Source organism: Glandiceps talaboti, chromosome 21, assembly GCF_964340395.1.
Source record: "Glandiceps talaboti chromosome 21, keGlaTala1.1, whole genome shotgun sequence".
NCBI lineage: Eukaryota > Metazoa > Hemichordata > Enteropneusta > Spengelidae > Glandiceps > Glandiceps talaboti.
Window position 1 is genome coordinate 6,681,570 of NC_135569.1, and position 23,270 is coordinate 6,704,839.

At 34.6% G+C, this 23,270-nt stretch overlaps 1 protein-coding gene across 1 annotated transcript in view; it reads left to right on the forward strand.

The window, feature by feature from the left end:
* Positions 1-23,270, forward strand: part of LOC144451779 (uncharacterized) — a 118,707-nt gene that overhangs the window by 56,951 nt on the left and 38,486 nt on the right. The gene's annotated exons all lie outside the window — the stretch shown is intronic.

The window sequence follows — 23,270 nt, forward strand, 5'->3', positions numbered from 1 at the left end:
TTTACTTGTAATGAAGTGAATTTACCTAGGGGCATTTCAATTATGTATTTTATAATTTATTCTTGAATATTCAACACAAAAGGTGTACAGATTGACACATACAAAACCGTTAGCAGTACTATTGCATTAAGACCAATTTGCAAGCATAGAGAAGATAAATTGATAGACAGGAGAAAGACAGATAGCAAGTCAGACAGATAGATACTGGAAGGCAGGCAAGGAGCACAGAATATAGGCCGATATAGAAATAGAACTTAGACAGGCACACAGACATGCAGATGGATATCTTGTTATACATATAGTCATACAGGTGGACATACAAAAACACCACACTAGAAGTCTGGTGTATTATTAGAAAGACAGTCACAGAGACAGGTAGATAGGCAGATGAGCAGATAGACAGGTAGATTAATACAAACATACAGACTGACAGGAGAATAGATAAATAAGTTTAGACAGGAGAGATAGGCATGCAGACTTCAAAAGGACTCATGGAGGTTAAATAGACAAATAAGACAGACAAACGCATACACATACACAAGACGCAGCTGTGTTGTGTCAATCAAATATAAACTGAAAAGACGTTTAGCTGTGACCTGCACGATGACAAAGAGAAGATGAACAAGTGTCATCTGTTCCAATTTGAAGACGGTTACCAAGGTGAGATTACAATGACCAGGTCTAAGCAAAGAATAAGCTGTCTGGTTTTTGTGTGACAAAAGGAGCATTGTGAGGATATGCGGGGTTGATGTGGTGTGAATCCAATTGACATCTTACTCGACAGCATTAGACTTGTTATGCATTCTCTAATACTGTCTGGTAATGATGTTAATAGGTTTCACAATCTCATCAATTATTAACCACTTCTGACTACCACTACTAACCAGAGATAACCAGCAACAACTCATCAAAAACTTGTGTGTCCATCAAGACGTCAGCAGCACACACACACAGCTGATGCGGATGATGTCCATGGCATGGGATTTTTTTTTTTTACTTTTACCATAACTTCATTTATTAACTTCTTCTGACTACCAGTAACACTACTAACAAGAGATAGCCAGCGACAACTCATCCAAACCATCTAAGTCCATCAAGACAATCAGCACACACACACACACACACACACACACACACACACACACACACACACACACACACACACACACACATACATACACAGCTGATATCTATGGATGGTAATGTTTACTCATTCTTCTTTCTTTTAACGAGCATGGATTTCCAGTGAATTAACTAACTAATCCATGATTTATTGTTTTATAACAATTGTGAGTCTTTCATCATGGCAGATTTAATCTCATACCAAGTTATTCATTTTAGGCTTGAAATACGCCATTAATCGAGGCTTTGTTTTCAATCCATTCATACATCCCAGTGAAAAAAATGCATAAAAACTGTGAAAAATCACAAATCCCATCATTTCAACTTGATAATTTATAACTTTATCTGAAAACAAAATCTGCCAGTGAAAGAACAACTTCTTTGTTATGATTACCACAGGTAATACATGTATAGAGAGATGTAATTTCAGCATTATTACACATTTAGAACGATGTGTGAAGTCTGTATATTGTGAACTGTCTTGCCAATTATTCCTATACTAAGTCCCAATGGATATTCATAATACTAATATCTTGAAATGTGTTCATAATCAAGAATTCTAAAGATTTAGATTAGGTGTGTAACAATTGGAAGTGTACGCATACTTTATGTCGTCATCTCTAGGGGAATTTACGAGTATGTGCGAGGCTAATACTTGGTGTAATCTCTCCCGGCTTGTGTAGTCCCTAATTTTAAAAAAGACTGGCCTCCATTATTTCAGTGCCTCCGGCACTATCTTGCAATAGGAATTCTCCATTGTCAGTGTCTTGCTTTCTGTTGATGTTCCATTTAGAATTTATGGACACATCAAAAGACATTTCCCTGTGACATTAAGATAATGTTAGATGGAGAGTATGATATGTTTTATGCACCAATTTATTTGATAGTAAAACTGGAAAGAAAGGGTGTTATTGAATGCTACCAGAGGCAGTTCCTGAGATGTTGCTACTGATAACGAAATGAAATTAATACTATGCCTGCAGCGGTTTTGAAATTTTCTTTGAAGAAAGATCAGCTTGTCCGAGCTTGTGTGTGTGTATTGAGTTCAGATTACAATGTTGCTTTAGTGAACTGTTTGAGTTGAGTCAAAGATACTGTTGTGATAGAACTATCCTGCTCAGCTGATTATATATCATACATTCTGCGTGTTAAGTAGTAAAATAAAAAAAACGAATGCTTTCATATATATGTCAAAAGTTCTTGGAAACAGTTTGCTCTCATAGTATCAGCTGAGTATACATACATAATATATAGAATCTTAAGATATGATATGCAAGGTAGTGTTAAGTAGTTAACTTTTTAAAAAAAATGCAATTTCTTTGATCGCTTTTATGTGTGTAGACAGTTCTTGACAACAACTGGCTATCCTGCTCAGCTGAGTATATATCACATATCCTGGACATGAAGTAGTAAAATAATTTTAAAAAAAACAGAATTTAATTTCTTTGTTCTCTTTCGTATGTGTGGAAATTTCTTGGACACGACTGGCTATCCTGCTCAGCTGGTTATGTATAATATGTTACATATCTTGGGTGTTCAACAGTAAAAATAAAAATTCAATTCAATGTTTTCATTCTTCATGTATGTGGAAATTTCTTGGAAACAGTTGGCTATCCTGTTCAGCTGGTTATATTTAAAAATCCTAAGGTACAGTGTTAAGTTGTGAAAAAAAAAATCAATTTCTTCGGTCCCTTCCATATAACAATGGAAAGTGCTTGTATACGACAGTTCTATCCTGCTCAGCTGAGTAAATGTGTATATAACATATTACATATCTTGGGTGTTCAGTAGAAAATTGAAAAAAAAAATTCAATTTCTGTAATGTCTTTCATATAGGTAGAATTTCTTGGAATCGGCAGGCTATCCTGTTCAGCTGAGTGCATGAATGTGTATATAGCATATCACATATCGTGGGTGTCAGTAGTCAATTGAAAAAACAGAATTCAATTTCTTTTTAGCTCCTTCATGTACATTTTGTATATTGTGTGTAGAATTTCTTGGAAACAGCAGACGATCCTGTTCAGCTGATAAGAATCTTAAGGTATAAGATGTATCCCTATACCTGTAAGATATCATATCCTAGGTATTAAGTTGTCAATTAAAACAGAACTCATACAAATACAAATTTGGACAGTTCTTTGAAATATTCAGGTAAACTAGATCCTACAGTACATGTATATAGAAGACACCGTATATCCTAAACGATTGGTAGTCACTAATATAAAATGATATCCACAGAATTCGATTTCTCATTTTTTTTAAATCAACTTTTTCTTGAAGAAAATTCTGTAGGCTCGTCTGTCATTTCAGAGTTAAAGTATGAAAATATAATGAACTTAGACATTCTTGAAATGCTCATCGATGCGATGCGACTTAGATCGAAAACTCAATTTGCAAAATGGAATTGTAACAACAACGTTATCCACATGCACCGTACAGATTAATGTTGTTTAGTTTGTGTATTTTTGAAGACAGACTTTATTTCATTTTTATGTTTTGTTAAACACCTCTGAACAATAGCTTTTTGGATTTTGGAATTATAAAATTTGTATTTATCTTTTATTATCACATTCCATGATTTTCATGTATAGTGTAACAACACTGTGTTGTTTGAGAATGCGAAACTGTGATTTAAGGGGTTGGGGTATTGTAAACTGGGTATGATTATTCCCACATGTTTATAGTAACACACTCTGGGGAGTACCCAGCGTGAAAAAAAAAATTGTTTTATAACTGCGATTTTACAAACTTCCTGCCTGTGATTGAAATGGCTATATATTACTAAAAGATAACATGTCATGGGAACGAATTAATAGTGATTTATTATCTAATGTGTATTAGTGGTTTTTATTCAGAGATGACACATTCATTTTGATACATTACTGATACATCTAGAATGAGTAGTCATTAGTTTGGGATTTTTTAATCTTATGGAATGGATGGAAAACTAGTTTTAAGGCAAAATTAAAGAGTTTCGGCAATGCTTTTGCACCTGGTGATGCTCTAGCAAAAGCTATAAAGTCAGAATTTTCAGAAACCTTTTGAGTTCAGTTTTGTTGAGACCATCCAGTTTTAATGTGTGTTTACATGTTGTTTCTAATGTCTAATAGCCAAGTAATGGGGGGGGGGGGGGGGGGACTAGCTTTTCTTCTGGAGAATTGTAAAGATATTGAATTATATAACTTATAAGACATTGTATTTTCGTTTGAATCATACATAGTATATATAGCTCAAGGATGGGGAATTGTAGTTAGTGGAAAGATGACAAGTACATGTAGATTGTAAAAAAATGTACTTTTCACAGCTAAATGACTGATATGCTAATATTATTTTGGTAATACCACCATGCTGTGTATAAGTTGTAAATGAGACCTTTTGATAAAATATTGTTTATAAAATGAGAATTTATCTTTTCTCTTAATAAATAAACGAATATAATTAGCTTGCTACAAGACAGACAAAAACTGAAAAACTTGCAACATTTTTATTTTTTATCCCCATTTAAACTGTCAGTGAGTGAGTCATCATTTTGAAGGTAATAGTATGCAATGAGATTAAAATTGAAAAGAAAGCGTTGCATAAATCTGGGGATGAGATGGGTGGGGCTGGGCTGGGGGGAGGGATTTGTATTTGACAGAAAGCTTGGTACTGGTAGTGCTTATGCAAAATCTTGCGTCTTTATCAGACAGGTCAAAGTCTTTAGCTTATAACTTGGTTTACAAGTAATAGGTAGAAAGGTTGTAATTTAATTAAATTTATAATTGAATATCACAGCAATTAACATCTATTCTAAAATTTAATAGTTAAGAAGCGTGTACTTTCATTTTAAATTTCTCATATAACGACGGTTTATATTGTTCCTGCTCTTTCTCTCTCTGTATCAGTGGTAGATTCTCGTAGATTATAGCGTAGGAGAAGTAAAAAAGCGAAAATATCGTTTATTAAATATTTATTTTGTTTGCTACTCGTATGCGATATTCATGACATCGAAGTCACCTTCAGTTCTTTTTATAGATGTCTCTGTATATAGTACACAAGGGGTTCTATTGTGAAGTCAGAATTTCATACTGGGAAATCAATGTATGGATTTCTAGTGAAATGATGCAGAATCAATGATTGTCACAAATGATGAATTGAGAAATACATTTCATACATTGTGTGACGCGATAATCAACAATTGTATATTTGATGGGGAATTGAATCTCGAGTATTGTTGAGTGGAAAGAAAGGGTGTCAAACTTAGGTATTGATTAGTGTGTGGATTCTGTTATGTTTTTAAGGAAGTGTTGCAGAATGGGGACAAAATAGCTTGTTATTCGATATCACGTCATGTTGGTTTTAATGCTATGTTCTTCCTGTATGATCTGTTTAAGAAATTTGATATGGAGGGGGGGGGGGGGGGGGGGGGTGGAGAGAAGGATGTGGTATACATGTATGTTTGAGAAATTTAGTTATAGGGAGGGTAGCAGAAAGGAGAGGGGATCTTGTATATGTTTGATAACTATGGTAATTTGATGGGATCTGGTATATGTTTGGTAACCATGGTAATTTGACGGGAGGAGGGATGCAGGTAAACATTGGATTTCATTTACTGATCTAAGAGCTCAACAAACAACAACAGTAAGAAATACACAACGCAACGCAACACAGCGCAATGTAATGCAACACAACAATGCAATGCAACACAACACAAGGAAACCATTACCTTTCATTTTTATTGAAAAATATGGCAAAACAAAAAATAGATGAAGAACAAATCTTATGTTCCCCATCAAACAAACCTTTTCTTTGTTATGGGGTCAAAAGTCACAGCTAGGGTAAACATTTTGTTGAACAAAGTTGAATATTTTAGTGGAAAATGTATTCAGCAAAAATAAATTTTCAGCAAAATTCATCCATTGTTATTTGCTGTATGACTAACGTTGTACATTATTGAGTACAGTTACATGAAAAGATCAGTGACTCGTGTTTGCTCTTTTTGTTTGTTTTTTTGATAATAAAGAAAGTTTCTATGTCTATGTTTGTGTTTGTGTTTGTGTTTGTATTGATTAATCTTATTTGAAATTGACATGTACAGGTAGGAAATGACAGAAATGAACCTGGATGCTTGAAGCTTATTTTGCCGGTGTGTAAATCCAGGCATAACTGAAGGAAAAATTGTTCAATTCTGAGAATGTGTCTCAGAAATAAAAGTCTTAAACTATAAATTCCTGTTACTTTATTCAAGAAAACTACGACTCATTCTCATTCCAAAGAGAGAAAAAACAGGGTCATTTTGCAAATTTTTGAAGGTGGTAGTCAAAATAGTTTTGAGTTTAACTCATTTTAGAATCCAAAATGGCCGCTGAATACTGCGTTATGAAACTCTACGGCAAAATAAAAGATTGTTGAATTTCTTGAGAAAAAAAATGATGAACCCTAAAATTTCTTTGACTATTTCAAAAGGACCAGGAGCAAACTTTCAAATGATATGGTTTTGAGAGATTTTAAGATTTTTGCTTTTCAATGAAATTTGTGTCTGAAGTACACCATTCTTGAAGTCAGTTTTAATATAGTGACCACACATATAACCTGCTGTAACCCATATTTTCATGGCCTCTTTACATCAAGTCTTAGGCTAGGATTACGTGATCAGTATCATTGTGTTTGCATGGTTGCAATAATGGAAAAAAGTAATGAAAAAAATAACATCTGTTACCCGTATTAAGGATTATGATAAGAAAGCATATTGAGGTAAAGAAAATTATGAAATTTCCAATCAGTTGGACCCTTTCAGGGGGTCATAGTACATGCCCTGGGAATCAACTCTCAATTTCAGCCTTGTTTTTTCTTAATGATTTGTATATCAAAATATAGTTAAAGCCTTCACTAAAGTCGCAATTGTCATAGTAACAGCTTGGAAAACAAACCAAAACAGAAATGGGGAACTGATACTGAGATTTGATTTTTGTGCACACGCAAGTAGTTGTAATCTTTCACTGTCTATCATAAAATATTGCTGGTTTGAAAAATATACCAAACCATCATTGGAAATGTTTCAATCCTTTTCTAGTGCGGAATTAGTAACTTTATTCACTGGTTTAAAGTCCATATATAAACTCTATATGAATAGATCTTTAGGACCATTTCATCTTTTGTCAGTGTATAGAGTATATTTGTTACCAGGAGACTTTTTGGTTCTGAAGTATTGGCTGGACAGTTCTAGTAGACAGTAATCAAGCCAGGCATTCAATGCTCATCAGGGGTAACAATTTTATTATATATACACTGACAAATGATGAACGGCAGAGACTTGGTTATCTGGATCAATAAACTCGCTCGGCAGTTCTGGTGAACGACAGACAAGCCAGACATCAAAATTCTCAAGGGTAGCAAATTTACTATTATAATAATATAATATGTACAATGTACATCAACAATTGACTGAGAGCGAGACTTGGCTGTCTGGCTCAACATATTGACTCGCCAGTTCTAGTCTGGCTCAACATACTGGCTTGACAGTTCTATCAAAAGAAAGTCAAGCCAGGTAGTCAAGTCTTGGGGGTAACAAATTCACTATACATGTATACGGTATACATCAACAAAAAATGAAAGTATAACCATGGGTCAGAAATAAGAAAAAATTATAATGAGAGAGAGAGAGAGAGAGAGAGAGAGAGAGAGAGAGAGAGAGAGAGAGAGAGAGAGAGAGAGAGAGAGAGAGAGAGAGAGAGAGAGAGAGAGAGAGAGAGAGAGAGAGAGAGAGAGAGAGAGAGAGAGAGAGAGAGAGAGAGAGAGAGAGAGAGAGAGAGAGAATAATATTTCAACTTGCTCTTACTTGGACTTTTAGTGAGCGTTTACTGTACAGTATTGAACAATGATTTGCACGGTCATGGTATATATGGAAAACGCAACCTACATATATGCGTGACTTAGGCCTTGACTTTGCAAGTACAACATCAAAATGTAATTTACCATATATAACTACACAACAGACCAAAATTGCTAATGGTTACTTTTATTTAAGGTCTGCAGCAAAGAAAAATTCTCTTTCTATAGAAACCTTCATTTTGCGTTGCATATGAAGTGTTTGTTAGTTGAACTAGGTAATTTTCTTTGAGCACGGTTTCTTTTATGAAATAAAAGCCTTCTACATTTTCTAAATTGTATGTTGCTGTTCATGATTAATTTTACCATATGTATGTAAATGAATGCTGTGTGTATGGGCAGTACAATTGTATTGAAAATGTTCAGTTTCAAAGATTGGTACTTGAAAAGTCAAAAGACTATCTGATGCACACACCTGATGTGTGCTAGGCTCAGCCTTCAAATTGTAAAACATTTTGCTCGGAAGGTTGAAAGTCATTACAAATACCATAGCCTAGATACTTGACTATCTGTCTCAGCAAAATTGTAAATGACATTGCTAATTCTCTGGGCAATGAGTACCTGAATCAAATTAGTCACAATTTGACATGGTACTGTACTCTAACATTCTAACGACAGATAAAAAAAAGTGTAGTTTACTCCTGCCTAATCTAAATTTATATAGTATGTAGTTATAGAAACAAAATTATGCAAATGTCAGTGACAACCAGTATTTAAAATACAACCAAAAACATTGTTTCCTCAAAATGTTAGCAAAATAGTACCACGTAATATTGTACTTTTGATGTATCAATCTTGAAACTGAATACTAGTAGTGGTGTATGAACTCCCCCCCCAAAAAAACAACAACAACACACACACACGCCTATAGGGAATGTATGAACCACCCCCCCCCTTCCACCTATATAATAGGAACTGTATGAACCCCCTTTCCACTTATCATAATGGAAACTATGAACACCCCTTTCCACCTATATAATAGAAACTGTATGAACACCCCTCCACCTACTGATATATAATAGGAACTTTATGAACCCCCCCCTTTCTACCTACCTGTATATAATAGGAACTGTATGAACCCCCCCCCTTTCCACCTATAAAATAGGAACTGTATGAACCCCCCCCCCCTTCCATCTATATAGTAGGAACTGCAGCATTTATTTAATGTAGCCATACCTTATTGTCACAAACTTCTGTATTTTTATAGAGTTTCTAAAAAAGATTGTCCTGACTACAAAGCATGGCTAGATCAGTTTAACTCAAAGCTAATAGAAATATTGCTTCTGTCTACTGTCTACTCATTTATGGACATCCTGGTTTCAGGTGCATGATGGTCCTTAAATGTGCCACCTAGAATGATGCATTATGGGTAATGTGGTACCTTCCCGTTCCTATCGATAAACATGGTCAAACCCTCTAGTTATAAACGAAAATTATCTGGTCTTGGGTTACCCAGATCCTTGCAGGAGGGCTATCCTTCCAATCACCCTAGATTAGGTATTACCACAACTACAAATAATCTAGTCTTGGTTACCCAGACCCTTACAGGAAGGCTATCCTTCTAATCACCCCAGATTAGGTATTACCACAACAACAAATAATCTAGTCTTGGTTACCCAGACCCTTACAGGAGGGCTATCCTTCCAATCACCCCAGATTAGGTATTACCGCAACTGCAAATCTAATTTTGGTTTACTACACCCATACAGTTATAAGCTTATATTATATAAGCCTTCCAATAACCCAGATTAGATATAATTACCACAACTACAAACGTGAAACCTTCGAGCATCTGAGCATGCTCAGTTGGATATGAAAGTAGCTATCCGAAGTGCACAAAAGAATTTAAGAAAATGCAGTCTCTAAATCAAAATAAATGTGTTTGTAAATTGTAGGATTGGAACAGGCAAATTATCTTGTATACTAAGCTAGTTGGGAACAGCTGTGAGGCAAATTTGACTTGACAATTTAAAATAGTTGTCGAGAGTAACGTCATCCACTTTATTCCAAAAAAAACACCGTACATCCAAATAAAGACAAAATCCACTTCTGTTTTGCCTAAAGTAAACTTGGAGGTTGACTCTGTTGCCAAGGCAACCGTGTTTAAATAGTATACGAAGCCTGAAGGGATTCAATGCTAAATGTCAAGGAATCAGTGATGAATGGAACCCCTAACTCTCCACAATACGGAATACACGACGTTCAAGAAACTTGATGCGGCGGACAAATGAGGAACTAAGTTTTCCAGAGCTTTCTTGAAGTTCAGACTGAAAAAGGGATGAAGCATGCTTAACTGCTACAATTCCTAGAATCTGTCAGAGGTCAAGAAACTATGATATAATGGCATGACCCAGACTGTGATGATGCAGGGTATTATGTGGTTTACGGGCTCCAGTTTACGGTGGCGTCTACCTGTAATAAATGTTGCAGATGAATGTAGCTCAAACACTACTATGCTGTAAGGTTAAAGGTTAATTTAGACCACTATAATAGGTCAGAGGTCATGATTACCATTACAATTAGATTGATTATTTATGGTCAAAGTTCAAATTTATATCATGGTAATACATGATGTCGACTCCGACAAAAACGACATTAATTTTTTCACTATGGTGTAACTATATGGCTGTCGGGTACCGGGTGATGCCAAACTCGCAAAGATTTGAGAGGTCTATTCTCAACACTTTATTGTTTTACATATAGATACAAAGTTACTGAAAATATAGTAAGAACAAATTATTTGAAAAAGTTGTAAATTTTTTTTTGCTTGTCCTTTACTGAAAAGTCTTCTTTAGGCTAGTGTCAAATTAAACTTTTGCTCAAGACACAAACTTGAAAATTATTACCTGAAATTTTCAACTGCACACTTCAGTGTTTGTCAACAGCTTGACCCAGTAACTATAAGTCTTCCTAACTAGGCAACTGTAGTGAAAATGTATATCTCTATTGATAGTTGTAAAGTGCCAGCTCCCTTAATTCCATTCTTGCAAACCAGAGCTGTTATTTCTTCTGCGACACTGCGAAATAACGAGACCTATTAGCAGTGCGTCTTGGACGGTGCCGTAAAAGAGGCTGTGGTTTACGATGATGGCTTAATTACATCAAAAAGTCAATGAAATTCATTTTTTCCTATAATTTTTTATTGATCTGCAGTTCATTTTAGATTGGATTCTAAGAAATGATACATATTAGATAATTTGTGTTAAAATTTGACTTTCAAAAAGACTACATTTACAATAGAAATGAAAAAAATGGAAAAGCCATACACTCAAGGCGAAAAATCCAAGATGGCTACTTGCGTGTATTAAACAACACCTTTGTACACGAACCTTAACAGGTTGTGAAAATGAATACCAACTGCTAGCAGGTCATTCATTACTGACAGTGACACCTATCAATCTTAGACACCATTCCTAGACATAACACTTGACACAATCTGTAACCATCAGGCTCTACAATCCACGCAAAACATAATTGGCAAGAGTGAATGCCACTCGTGTACTTGAGAGAGTTTTTACTAAATTAGAGTGCATTCACTTTTTCTTCTTTAAAGACACGAGATGGACATTTTCCACTCTTCTGTTTAAGTAACTTCATTTCCTGCTGCACACCCTTTAAAGTATTTCTGTGTATCTCTCATTACGACGGTTTCTAACCCCACTGAATGTGTCATACACTTGAGCTCAGACATTAACAGACTACAAAATTCAGTATTGTGGAGCCAGTCCTTTTAAGACTTTTTTCCCCCCAATTGAAAGAGAAATCACTTGTCGTGCAAGGAATCAACTTTCCTTGACTTGAAATGAAATTCAAAAAAATTGTGTTAAAAAGTAACTTCTCTAGGGTTTCATTTCTTTGCACGAAATCAACTTTCACTTATATTTTTATAAATCAATTTGAATAAAATGTAAACAAATTTTGTTGAAAATTAATTTCTCTAGGGTTTCGTTTCATTACATTTACCTGAAATAAAATGTAAAAATTTATTAAAATTGATTCCTCTCAGGTTTCGTGTTATTGCTTGTAAGCAACTTTTTTTTGAAATAGAATAGGAAAATTCTTATCGAAAGTTGATTTCTCTCAGGAAGGAAAGAAATACTGGAAAACGAAATGTCAAAATATGATGTTTGCTGTATCTTCTTTTTGATAATTTTTTTTTTGAAAAAAATAAATTTGTGCTTGGAATTGCTCTCAGTGATTTTCCTTTTATGCAAATACACACATATTAGACACAGCCAAACAATGCTTCAGAAATCCATTGTTGCGATTACGTCAGTACAGAGCTTTATACACACCATATCACATCACTGTGAAAGTGTCAAGACTTTCCCAGTCAGTCCACAGACTCTCCTATAGTCATCCATGCCCAACAACATAGACCCACAGGCTCGGTGTTCGTAATCGTCCCGCACTATTGGAGTCAGTACTCTACGACTCATCCCAAGTTTACACTCATCTTGTGAATGAGTGAGATACGGCCAAGTGATATAACCTTTCCATTGGGAATGTAAAAACACTCACCCTAAGGTTTGGGTCAGTCACTGAAAATCCTCAGTCTCCAGACTTGAATTCAAACTCACTGTTGCAGCGTCTTTCCAGCTGCCAAAAAATGTGTGCATAGATAAAAAGGTGAAGGAAACAAAAACAATGAAAAAATAAAAAGATGAAAAAAATATCTATTTTCAGATTAAATGATGACTTTTTTAACTTCTAATCATAGATGCAGTTACTGCATATGTCATCTGTTCACCTTATCAGAATATTTTCTATGAAAACAACACAGGAAGTCCACCTGTGTGATAATAATTTTGTGGATTAATTTGACTGAATATTACATTTTGTATTTAATAGTAGACTTTTATATTAGTGATAGACCAAAATGTCTTGGCACCAGATTTCATCAGTATTTCAATCTTCTTGTCACTTTTGAAGTTATTATTAAAATGTTGTATGAGTTGAGATGAATAAAAATTAGGAATGAAAATGATAAGGCAAGTTTTGTAAGTGAGAGAGTGAGTGAGTTAGCAAGTCAGTATTCATGGATGATTTTATAGTAAATGAGTGAGTGAGTGAGTGAGTGAGTGAGCAATCATTAAGTAGTTAATTTAGTGGCGGAATGAGTTAAGAATGAGTGAAGAAGCATGTGAATGAGTGAGTGAGTAAGTCAGTGAGTGAGTGAGCAAGGAGTGAGTGAAAGAGCTAGTATGCGAGTAAGTATGTGAAAAAGCATGTGAGTAGATGAGTGAGTGAGGGAATGAGTGAGCAAGGGAAAACACAATTGAGCATGTGAGTGAATAGGTGAGTTAGTAAGGAGTGGGTGCATGAGTAAGGCGTGGGTGAGTGAAAGCAAGTGAGCATGTGAGTGAGTCAGTGAAAACACAAGCTAGCATGTGATTGAGTCAGTGAAAACGCAAGCGGGCATTTGAGTGAGTCAGTGAGTGAGTGAGTTGATTAGTGGATGAGTAAGTGAGTTAGTTAGTTAGTGAATCTTGACATCCTTACCTTAGCAATGCCATATCAAAATCAAACAGCAACTTTTCAAAATAAGATAGTTTCATCCTGTCTTCACTGAAATGAAACTCTTTTCAATAGTACGTTGACCTGTGAAACAGGTATTAGACAGGAGACGTTACTGTTAAAGATTACTGTTGCGTTTAAAACAAATTTAATACCAGGCTAATAAAAATATCCTGAGGCTTTTTTTTATGTCATCCTTTGCTGCAAGTATTAAAATTTTAAGACAGGACATGTATCCGGAAAATTTACATTCAACATGTTGTGGCTTTAAGTGATATAAAGGCGTTGCCCCCGACAACATCATAGTCGCAGCAAATATTTCTGAAGACAACTGAGCTTTTTTGAAGACACAGCAGCTGTGATGTGTGCCCTAATAAACTTACACAAGCAATTTATCGACCGTATGTAGTATGACTTCACAAAATGAACCAAATTGTGAAGTTGTCTGCCTTCTAGGTATTAAGGCACATTCATTCATGTGAAAAATTGACGAGTTTTTTTTTCAAAAATCAAGAAAATGAAATTGACTGATTTGTCACTTGGTTCAGACTCGTAGGTTTACTGTTACGATAGTTGACATGATGTAAATTAACTACAGGAAAAAAGTGAACACAATTATGATAAAGAAATTCTGAAGAGACAAAAAACTTAAAGTTGATTTGGCGAAAACGTTTTCTTTATCGTTTTGTTTTTGATATGCTAGCCGAAAGTATGGAAAGATTTTTTATTCAAAATCTGGTTTCCATTTCTGCGTGAATATGAGAATTGAAGAAATTCCTATGGCAATACCATGAATAAGATTAAGAATGCAATATTGTCACCAACCAGCTTTGATGACTTTACCAGCCCCCATACTTGTGTGATAAATGCAACACTGCATGCATACATACATACATACATACACACATACATACATACATACATACATGTATACATGCATACATACATACATGCATACATGCAGACATACATACATACATACATACATACATACATACATACATACATACATGTATACATGCATACATACATACATACATGCATACATGCAGACATACATACATACATACATACATACAGTCATATACTTATAGACACGATACATGTACCCCAGTTTCTATGTTTGCAGAATAAATATGTGCAGTATCCATGACTGACTTGGAATGACTTGACTCTGGCTACGACAATGTGCATATTTGTGTATAGATCAACATATCACCAACCAATTTTGATTTCTTCACAAGACCCAAACACATGTGTGGTGAACTTGTAACATTGTGACTGTAGCACTAACATATGATGATACATGTACCCAGTATATGTTTTTAACTTTAGACGATATTTTGACTGAATTGGAATGGCTTGGCTTGTCCTACACTGCTACAGCAACGTGCACGTATGCAAGTTTGTGTAGAATGCAATTATTGTCACCAACAAATGGTGATGACTTTGCCAGCCCCAACACATGATGTGTTGTAGTAAACACAACATTGTGACTATACTATATACCGATACATACAAGTTGTATATCATTGCATACATTGATACATCTCTCCCAGTACATATGTTTGTGGAGTCAATTTACCCAATATCGTGAGTAACCTGGAATGACTTGACGCCTACAGCATTTTGTACACGTTTGTGCAGTGTAGTACGATTATTATTGACTTGTAGTGAAGTGAAATGGTTCCATGACAGGCCTAACAGTATTTTCAACAACCGCTCTATCTTAAAATGCCTCGGGGCATAGCTTTCTTTGACTGAATCTGTCGTGTCCAATACTCTAATGGCATTTAATATCAGATTTATAATGGGAGACAGCTGCCTTTTTGTCTTTAACCTTAAAGGAATGGACAATTAGTAATGTCATCCACTCATGCATATAGCATTGTGTCTGGACTGTATACCTTGGCAAGGTTTTGAAAATCTGGTCTTAACAGAAAAATGGAATTTTTGTACCATATAATACCAGCCAAAATAAAAGACTTAGTGATTAGCTTTCTTATCTCCCAGGTAGATAATAGTTTATTACTATTATAGAACTCTAAGTAATAATGAATTTCATTTTGCTACTTTTCATACATGTATATTTTAAAAGAGATATTTCTGTTACTAAGGCCCCAATTCCAGCTATGAACTCCGTGTACAAAACAAACTGCATGATATGCAAATTAATTATGCTACAATGCACCTCGAGGACAAATTTCCCAGAAAATCATAGTTTTCCCATTCTTTCCAGACTTTGTCATATGAAAGCTTTGTCCTGGATCTTTAAAAATGATAAAAGAAATTTGAGGGTTAAATGTCTTGTTTTCAAAGAAATTGATAATCTTTTATTTTCCCATAGGGGTTGACACTATTGGCAGCCATATTGGATTCAAATGGCAGCCATATTGGATTCTAAAATGGCAGCCATATTGGATTCTAAAATGGCAGCCATATTGGACTCTAAAATGACTAAAATTTTGATATCAATTTGACTTCTACTTCAAAAATTTGTATGGTGACCCCCTGATTTTTTTTCTTCGGTTTGACTGAGACTGAGCTGCAATATTCTTGAACAAAGTAACAGTGAAAGTTTATTATAAAGAGTTTATTTCCGAGGTGCGTAATACACACAGTGTGAGACAGATGTTAAGATGAAGAATCATGGAAACTTAGAAGAACATACTTGTTTTTCAAATTTTAGTAGTAATCAAAAAATTATGTCATCATATCACTTTTAAATACATTTATCTAGTGAATTTCTTGAAAAAGCTATTTTTTTTAGACTTAAGTCAAAATATTTAAAAGTTCAATATAATATTTCAATATGGAACGGAAGTAATACTTAGTCCATAAAGTTATACCTTAGTGTCACCATGATATATTTTCACAAATTAAGGTTGTCGGAAAATTTAATAATTTGTATGAAATTTTATTTTTTAACCACTGTAAATGATAAGATTTTTTGTAAAAACACGCAAACAAAGAAACAAAAACAAAAAATTTAATGAGAATATATGAAATATTATGACAAATATTATTTTGCAAATGGTAAATTCATAATTCATATTTTATCTCAAATTTGTAACATTGTCGTTATTTTTTGGGAAATTTATTTTATTTTTTTTGTGTGTTATAAAAGTTTTAGGTTGTATTTGATAGGTAAGGGTTGTTGTGAAGTTAACAGCACAATGTTCTTTTAGTTTTTTTTCTTCTAAAAATTGTTGGAGCGGTTGTTTCCTCATGGGACAAAAATGTAATTACCTGAGGTAGCTGGGTGCATGTACGTATCAATACATATAGTAGCTGTTTGTTGCAATAGCCTTGAGGCAGTGTATTAGCTGAATGGGTACCCTGTTGTTGATTGAACAACGAAATGGCGACCCACCCAGGGAGCCAACTTATTAATACAAGAATACTGCTCACCTTGGGCTGGCAAAACTCTCTGTGGTTCACTCAATGAAAACCGAATTAGGACCATTTTATAATGTCAATATTGATGTTCGGGTTATCATTATATGCCTTTATATATATATACGCTTCATTTGGGTCGACATGTTCAAACTTTGTACTACTGTATTATGTTGTGAGGGGTGTACATTGAATTTCGTAGAGTTGATCTGAATGAAACAGGTGGTCACTGTGAGGGAGTGATAATGAAAAAGTGTGATAAGCTTGTTGTTTGTTGATTGAGTTCAGAAAAAAAATGTTTGGTTTGATTGTGTATAAAAATAGTTTGGAAACCTTGAATGCAGAAATAACAGTACTGGAATGTATCACCCATATTGTGTACAACATACAGGTTGGTGTCATCGCAGGACATCATTTTTGTAGTGTTTTTTGCTAAAGGTTGGGAACCCTCAGTAACAGAAAGTGGAAAAACGGATAAAATTGGCATCATGGTTTCCCATACAATTTGCCATCATGTTGTCCTCATAAAATGACTGGGACACCCCAATCTACCACAATTTCATTGTTTGTGCAATGTTGAAGTGGGTTGGATGTTATACCATCATAAAGTCCGTAGCAGACACTTGGGAAAACGAGTAAACTGGCATAGTTTTCCATACAATTTGCCGTGATTTTGTGTGTATTGTTCTCATAAAATGACTAAGCATAAAATGACTGGGAAACCTTAATCTACAAACTTCCATTGTTCATGCAATGTTGGAGTCGGCTGGCTAGTACACCATGAAGGTCATATAAAGAATACACAAATATTTCGCTGTTTTTTTTTTTACCCATACCTTTGTTTACAGGTATGATGATTCCTGAAAGTATTGGAAATAGGCTGGCACTGTCTGTGAAAATTTACATCTACAAATTTCAGTTTGGTATAAATATACTAACCCACAATTTGATTGGAAAATATTACCGGACAAATGTCCTCTTTTTTTTTCAGTTTGACTTGAATTAAAAATAACTTCAATGACAATCTAACCAAAACTGTGACATCTGTAATTTTAGATGCAAATCTTCCTGCATAATCTGTCAAATTATTAGAGGTAAATTTTCACATATAATCTAGATTTGTTGATGTAAAATTTTTCCACAGACAATGCCAGCTCATCTTTCAATCCTCTCAGATATCATAAACCCAAATGCCAATTTTCCGGAACAGACTATGAAAATTTGTAGATATAAACTTTCACAATCTGTGAAATTTGCTACTAGAGTGTAAAAATGTTGACAGACAATGCAAGCTTATTTTCATTCATTTTAGGAATCGTTATAACCAAAACGGAGAAATTTGAGTAAATTTTCAAAAAATAAAAATCTGCTTGTTTGCAAACATTTCAGAAGCCATCATAACCCAGGGTTTGAAATTTGCAGAATGTAAATTTTCCCAATCTATGAAATTTGTAGATAAAATTTTCACAGGCAATCGTTGAAATTTGTAGAATGATGTAAATTTTCACAGACAATCTGTGAATTTAGTACATGTAGATATAAATTTCCACAATTATCTATGAATTGTGTAGATAATCTTTTCACAGACAATCTCTGAAATTTGTAGGTCTGGTAAATTTTCACGTGTGAAATTTGTGAATATAAATTTTCACAGTCTATGAGATGTATAGATTAAACTTTTCACAGACAATCTGTGAAATTTGTTTTGTAAATTTTCACAGACAATGCCTGCTTATTTTCAATCTCTTTTAGTTAGTAAGCACGGTAACCCAAACCATGTACTCATAATAGGTGAATGACTCTACACTGTACAGCCTACTAAGGTGACTTAACTAGCGTTGGCTGTCCAATTACCAGCCTACAGACCACTTGAAAAGCTGACCAAAATAACCCGATAAATGACATGGGTGTGGTTTATCAAACATGACTGATAGCCTGTATTGTTCTGCCCTGACAGCTGCAGATGGTAATACAATAGATACCAGTTCAAATGTCTATTTACGGAGCCTGGTTGAAATTCAACCAAGTAGCAGTTGGTTGCTCTCCCTGAATAGATAGCTTAGTACACACAATATGCATAACTAAAGGCGGCTTCTGTTCGGGGTCACAACTATTGTCATTGATGTGCATAGACATCCAGATGAAGACCAACGTTGTTTTTTTTAAAACTAGTGTTCTGTCATAATCAAGTTTACATTGTATGGATTTTAGGCGGTTTTCTTGAATGCAAACTAATGATATATACGTTGGTTTATTGTCATGGTCCACTGCATCGATAAAGAGAGGCGAAAAAAGAACGCCTCGGTGCAAAGAAAACGTTTTGTTTTCTTGTCACTTCGCATGTCTTTACTCTGTAATTGAGTTCCTTTTTTCGATGCAATCATGCGTTTGACAACTTTGGTAGTCTTTCTACATTCTTTATAAGTATTGGTACCATATTGAATAATTTACTAGGTCTCTTTAGCACATATAATACATGTACTTTTATTTTGATAGCATATGTTTTAGTGTTTCACTGTGTACCAACGAACTCCTGTACAGTGAACTTTCATTTAGTGGAGTGAACACATAACATGTCCGAACACATCTACGTATAAAAGCGTCTGGGTGATTCAGCCATTTGACACTGTGCAAAATTTTTATATTGTCTTCACCCTGTTGTGATAAAGGTATTTTTACTGTCAATAAAATTGGTACATTACTATACTCAGCAGTCTATCTGTTCTTTGATCCTCTCTGTACCTGTTTTTTTTTTTTTATTTGTACGTAAAAAACTGCAAGTTGTGAAAAGCAGGATTATCAAAATTTGGTGTTCTTTGCCCTATGTGGTGATCAACTCACATAAAAACCTAATATTGTGCCATTTTGACCCACAACTCCATTATCTTTCATTAAAGCTAGGACACACTCAGTACTTTTCGTGAAATACAAAGAGACAATGCCATGTGAAGAAGTGATATTGCCTGGAAGAACTAATGTAGAGTTCAAACATCATTGCATAAACAACATTTAACATGGCAACCACTGATACTTGGGTTTCCATGAAATGAAAAAAGTGCAATGCCACCAAAGGAAATGGTATTGCCCGGAGGAAAATGTACATTTCAGACACTGTTCCATGTATACTTATCAAGTGATATATCACCTCCTGAATTGAAATGTATAGCGTCTTGCCTCACAGTCGTCATGTAGTTTCCGTAGTTCATTTTTCTGTAATGCGTAAAATATGAGATACATGTAACGGATGTATAATGGTGGTCATCAATCATGTGTGTCATATTTTATGACATAGTAAAGTTGTACTCCACGAACGATAGATCGGTGCTGGTTATTCAAATTAAGTTGTAAAAAGCATGGCGTGATCTTTACTTTTCATCTCCTCAGGCCAATAAGTTAGTTAAATATGTGGACAGTTGTATGTTGTATTTCTGTTGAGTGTGGACACTTTTTTTTATGACAAATCTAAATATGACAATTTATACTGTAAATCTATTGACTGTATATAAATACATGCATGTGGACTCTTTATGGAAAATCTAAATACATGTACATGTATGGCAGTTTATACTGTAAAATTAATGTGTTGACTGTAAATATGTGTACTTTATTCGTGACGAATATGTGACATAAATTAATAATAGTTTAAATAACGCTATACCTTTTTTTTTCTCTGTAAATGTGTATGACTTTTTTAAAAATAAAATCCTTCGCAATTAGAGAGGTCAACATGACTTTCCAGCATTTCATGATAAAAATGTAATTTATAATGTAATTAAGACAAAACTCATAAATGTAACAAAATTATAGCAACATTGTCTCACGCCATGAAAATGTAATTTAAAATGTAATAAAGACAAAACACAAAAATGTAACATAGCAACGTCGTCTCACGCAATGAAAATGTAATTTAAAATGTAATAAAGACAAAACACAGAAATGTAACATTATAGCAACGTCGTCTCGCACAATGAAAATGTAATTTAAAATGTAATAAAAATAAACCAAGCAACGTCGTCTCACACAATAAAAATGTTATTTCACATGTAATAAAGACAAACCAAGCCTAAATGTAACAACAACATAAGCAACATCTGACTCAGTGCATCTTGGAATGGGAAAATCAACTAACTAAGCCCCTTAAAGGCACGATACCTACAACCTGTGGTTATTTCAATCTAGATACCCTATTCCTGATGTTAGCAGTATACTGCTATGTGCTAAAGCATTCCATCGCCCCTGGTAACGACATCCAGGGATGGAGGAATCAGTTATACTTGTATCTTTAATGGCAGATAATAGGACTACTAAATGCGCAACATTTTCAGTCCTGCAGTCAAATTACAATGTAGGAATACATGCAGCAAACTGTTTGTTTACTCAGAACCTGGTATGCATGGCTGTATAAATACCCTATATGAACTACATTTTGTAAAAAAACTATTTTTTCATACTACATGCTATATGTATACTATTATTTCGTACAACTTTATCAAATCACTATCATGACTAATTTGCCATGTCTTCCTATCCGAAATGTATTTAGATATCATTCCCCAATATTTTTCTTCGTTCAGCCAAGAAAAATACAAGTGACCTAAGGGGCTTTAGCGATGAGTAGTGACAACCCCTTAGGTCATGAATATTTTCCAGCTGAATGAAGAAAAATATTGGTGAATGACATAATTATATCAGCGCCAGTAATATTAAAGAAAATCAGGGAAAGTAATGGTAATTTTGAACATTTTGACTGATATATCGAACACAGCAGAACCAGTGATGTAGACACATGTTGTCATGACATAGATACATGTTTTCATGACGTATAACGACCAAAGTATACATTCCATATTTTTCGTTCAACTTGGCTCATGCATGGTATACTTTATATCGTTAAATATGTATCAGTGATTATTTGCAGCAATACATGCAGATATATTAATATGTGCACTGAAACATTATTACATACCAGTATGGAAATGAGCATGCAACCTTTTCATAATGAACACGAAATTACATGAATGCGCGCATTGTTACGATTGGCACCATGTCATTTTTAATTCAATAGCAATGCACTGACAGAGGCTACAATGGGTTGTATGCTTCCTAGGGAGTTGAAGTTATATGGGGTTGTTAATTGTTGTGCTATTATAGGTCCATGCTAGGGGGTGTCACAGTATGATATTATCATTCAATTGTAAAATATGTTTTCAGCTTATACACTGTAAATCTGTGACTCAGTGAGTCAGTTCCATAGTAAATATGTGTACATTTGTATGTTACAAATCATGTAAACATGACAATTATGATTCATGTTTTTGACGAAAAACAATCAAACAAAATGTGGTCAAAATTTCTCTATCCTGAACAGTGTACCCTCCTCTAATGACAACCACATTTTGTTGTTGTGAGTCAAAATGAGAAAAACTGGCATTTCTTGTGAGTCACCTCATAGTAAGAGATAGGGAAACACCAAATTTTGGTGCATCACTAGAAATTATGTGTGTCAGTGGTATGTCAAATTGGCTTAGAGGGCACACTGACCCTGTATGTAAATAACAATGAGTGTAGATCAAAATTGCTAGGTGAGTAACTGATTGAGTCTTTAATTGTCCAAATGCAGACATGGATTAAGATGTTAATTGTTTTTGGCAAAAGGATTATCGGATGTAGTGTGGTCAAAGTTTGTCTATCCTGTATTGAGTACATAAACAGATAGCACGATAGGTTATCCTAAAACAGTACTATAGATTTATCTTACAGCTAAAGAGTCTTAACAAACAAGTGGTCAATCCATATCAAGTAACCGCTTCACTTTTGATTGTCGCAAAGACCGTTTACAGTGTAAAAACCCGTAGAGACCAACTAATCAAAGTTTTATTAACCCCAACTGACACCACCTCAAGGGGGTTATACACAGGAAAGAAGTCAGTCAGGGTTTCTCTCTGCTTGCAGCCGTTGCTCAGCCAAGCACAGAATGCTCTCTTTCAAAGCTTATACACAATTTTCATGTAGTTGTAGATAATTTACATGTAAAAGGGTGACACTAATTTGTTTTCTGTTTCTCATTACTTTTTCATAGCAAATATGGTTCGGTCGATCAACTTGTGTTTTTTCTTGAAAGTAAAAAAAAAAAATCATCTCCATGTTTCTTAGCCTCTCCTTTTCCTCCTCTCTATCTTCTTTTTATTGAATTCCTGATAACAAACCGCCCTTTCCAACTTCCAAGCTTCTCTACACATTTGGCATTGCTTCTCATCTAAAACCCTTCCCCTCTCCTATGAATAACTTCCATCATGAAAGAAATACTCTGTTCATGAACAAGCATCATTGCTTGTAGATGACATCGACAGTCAAGACACTTGCATATT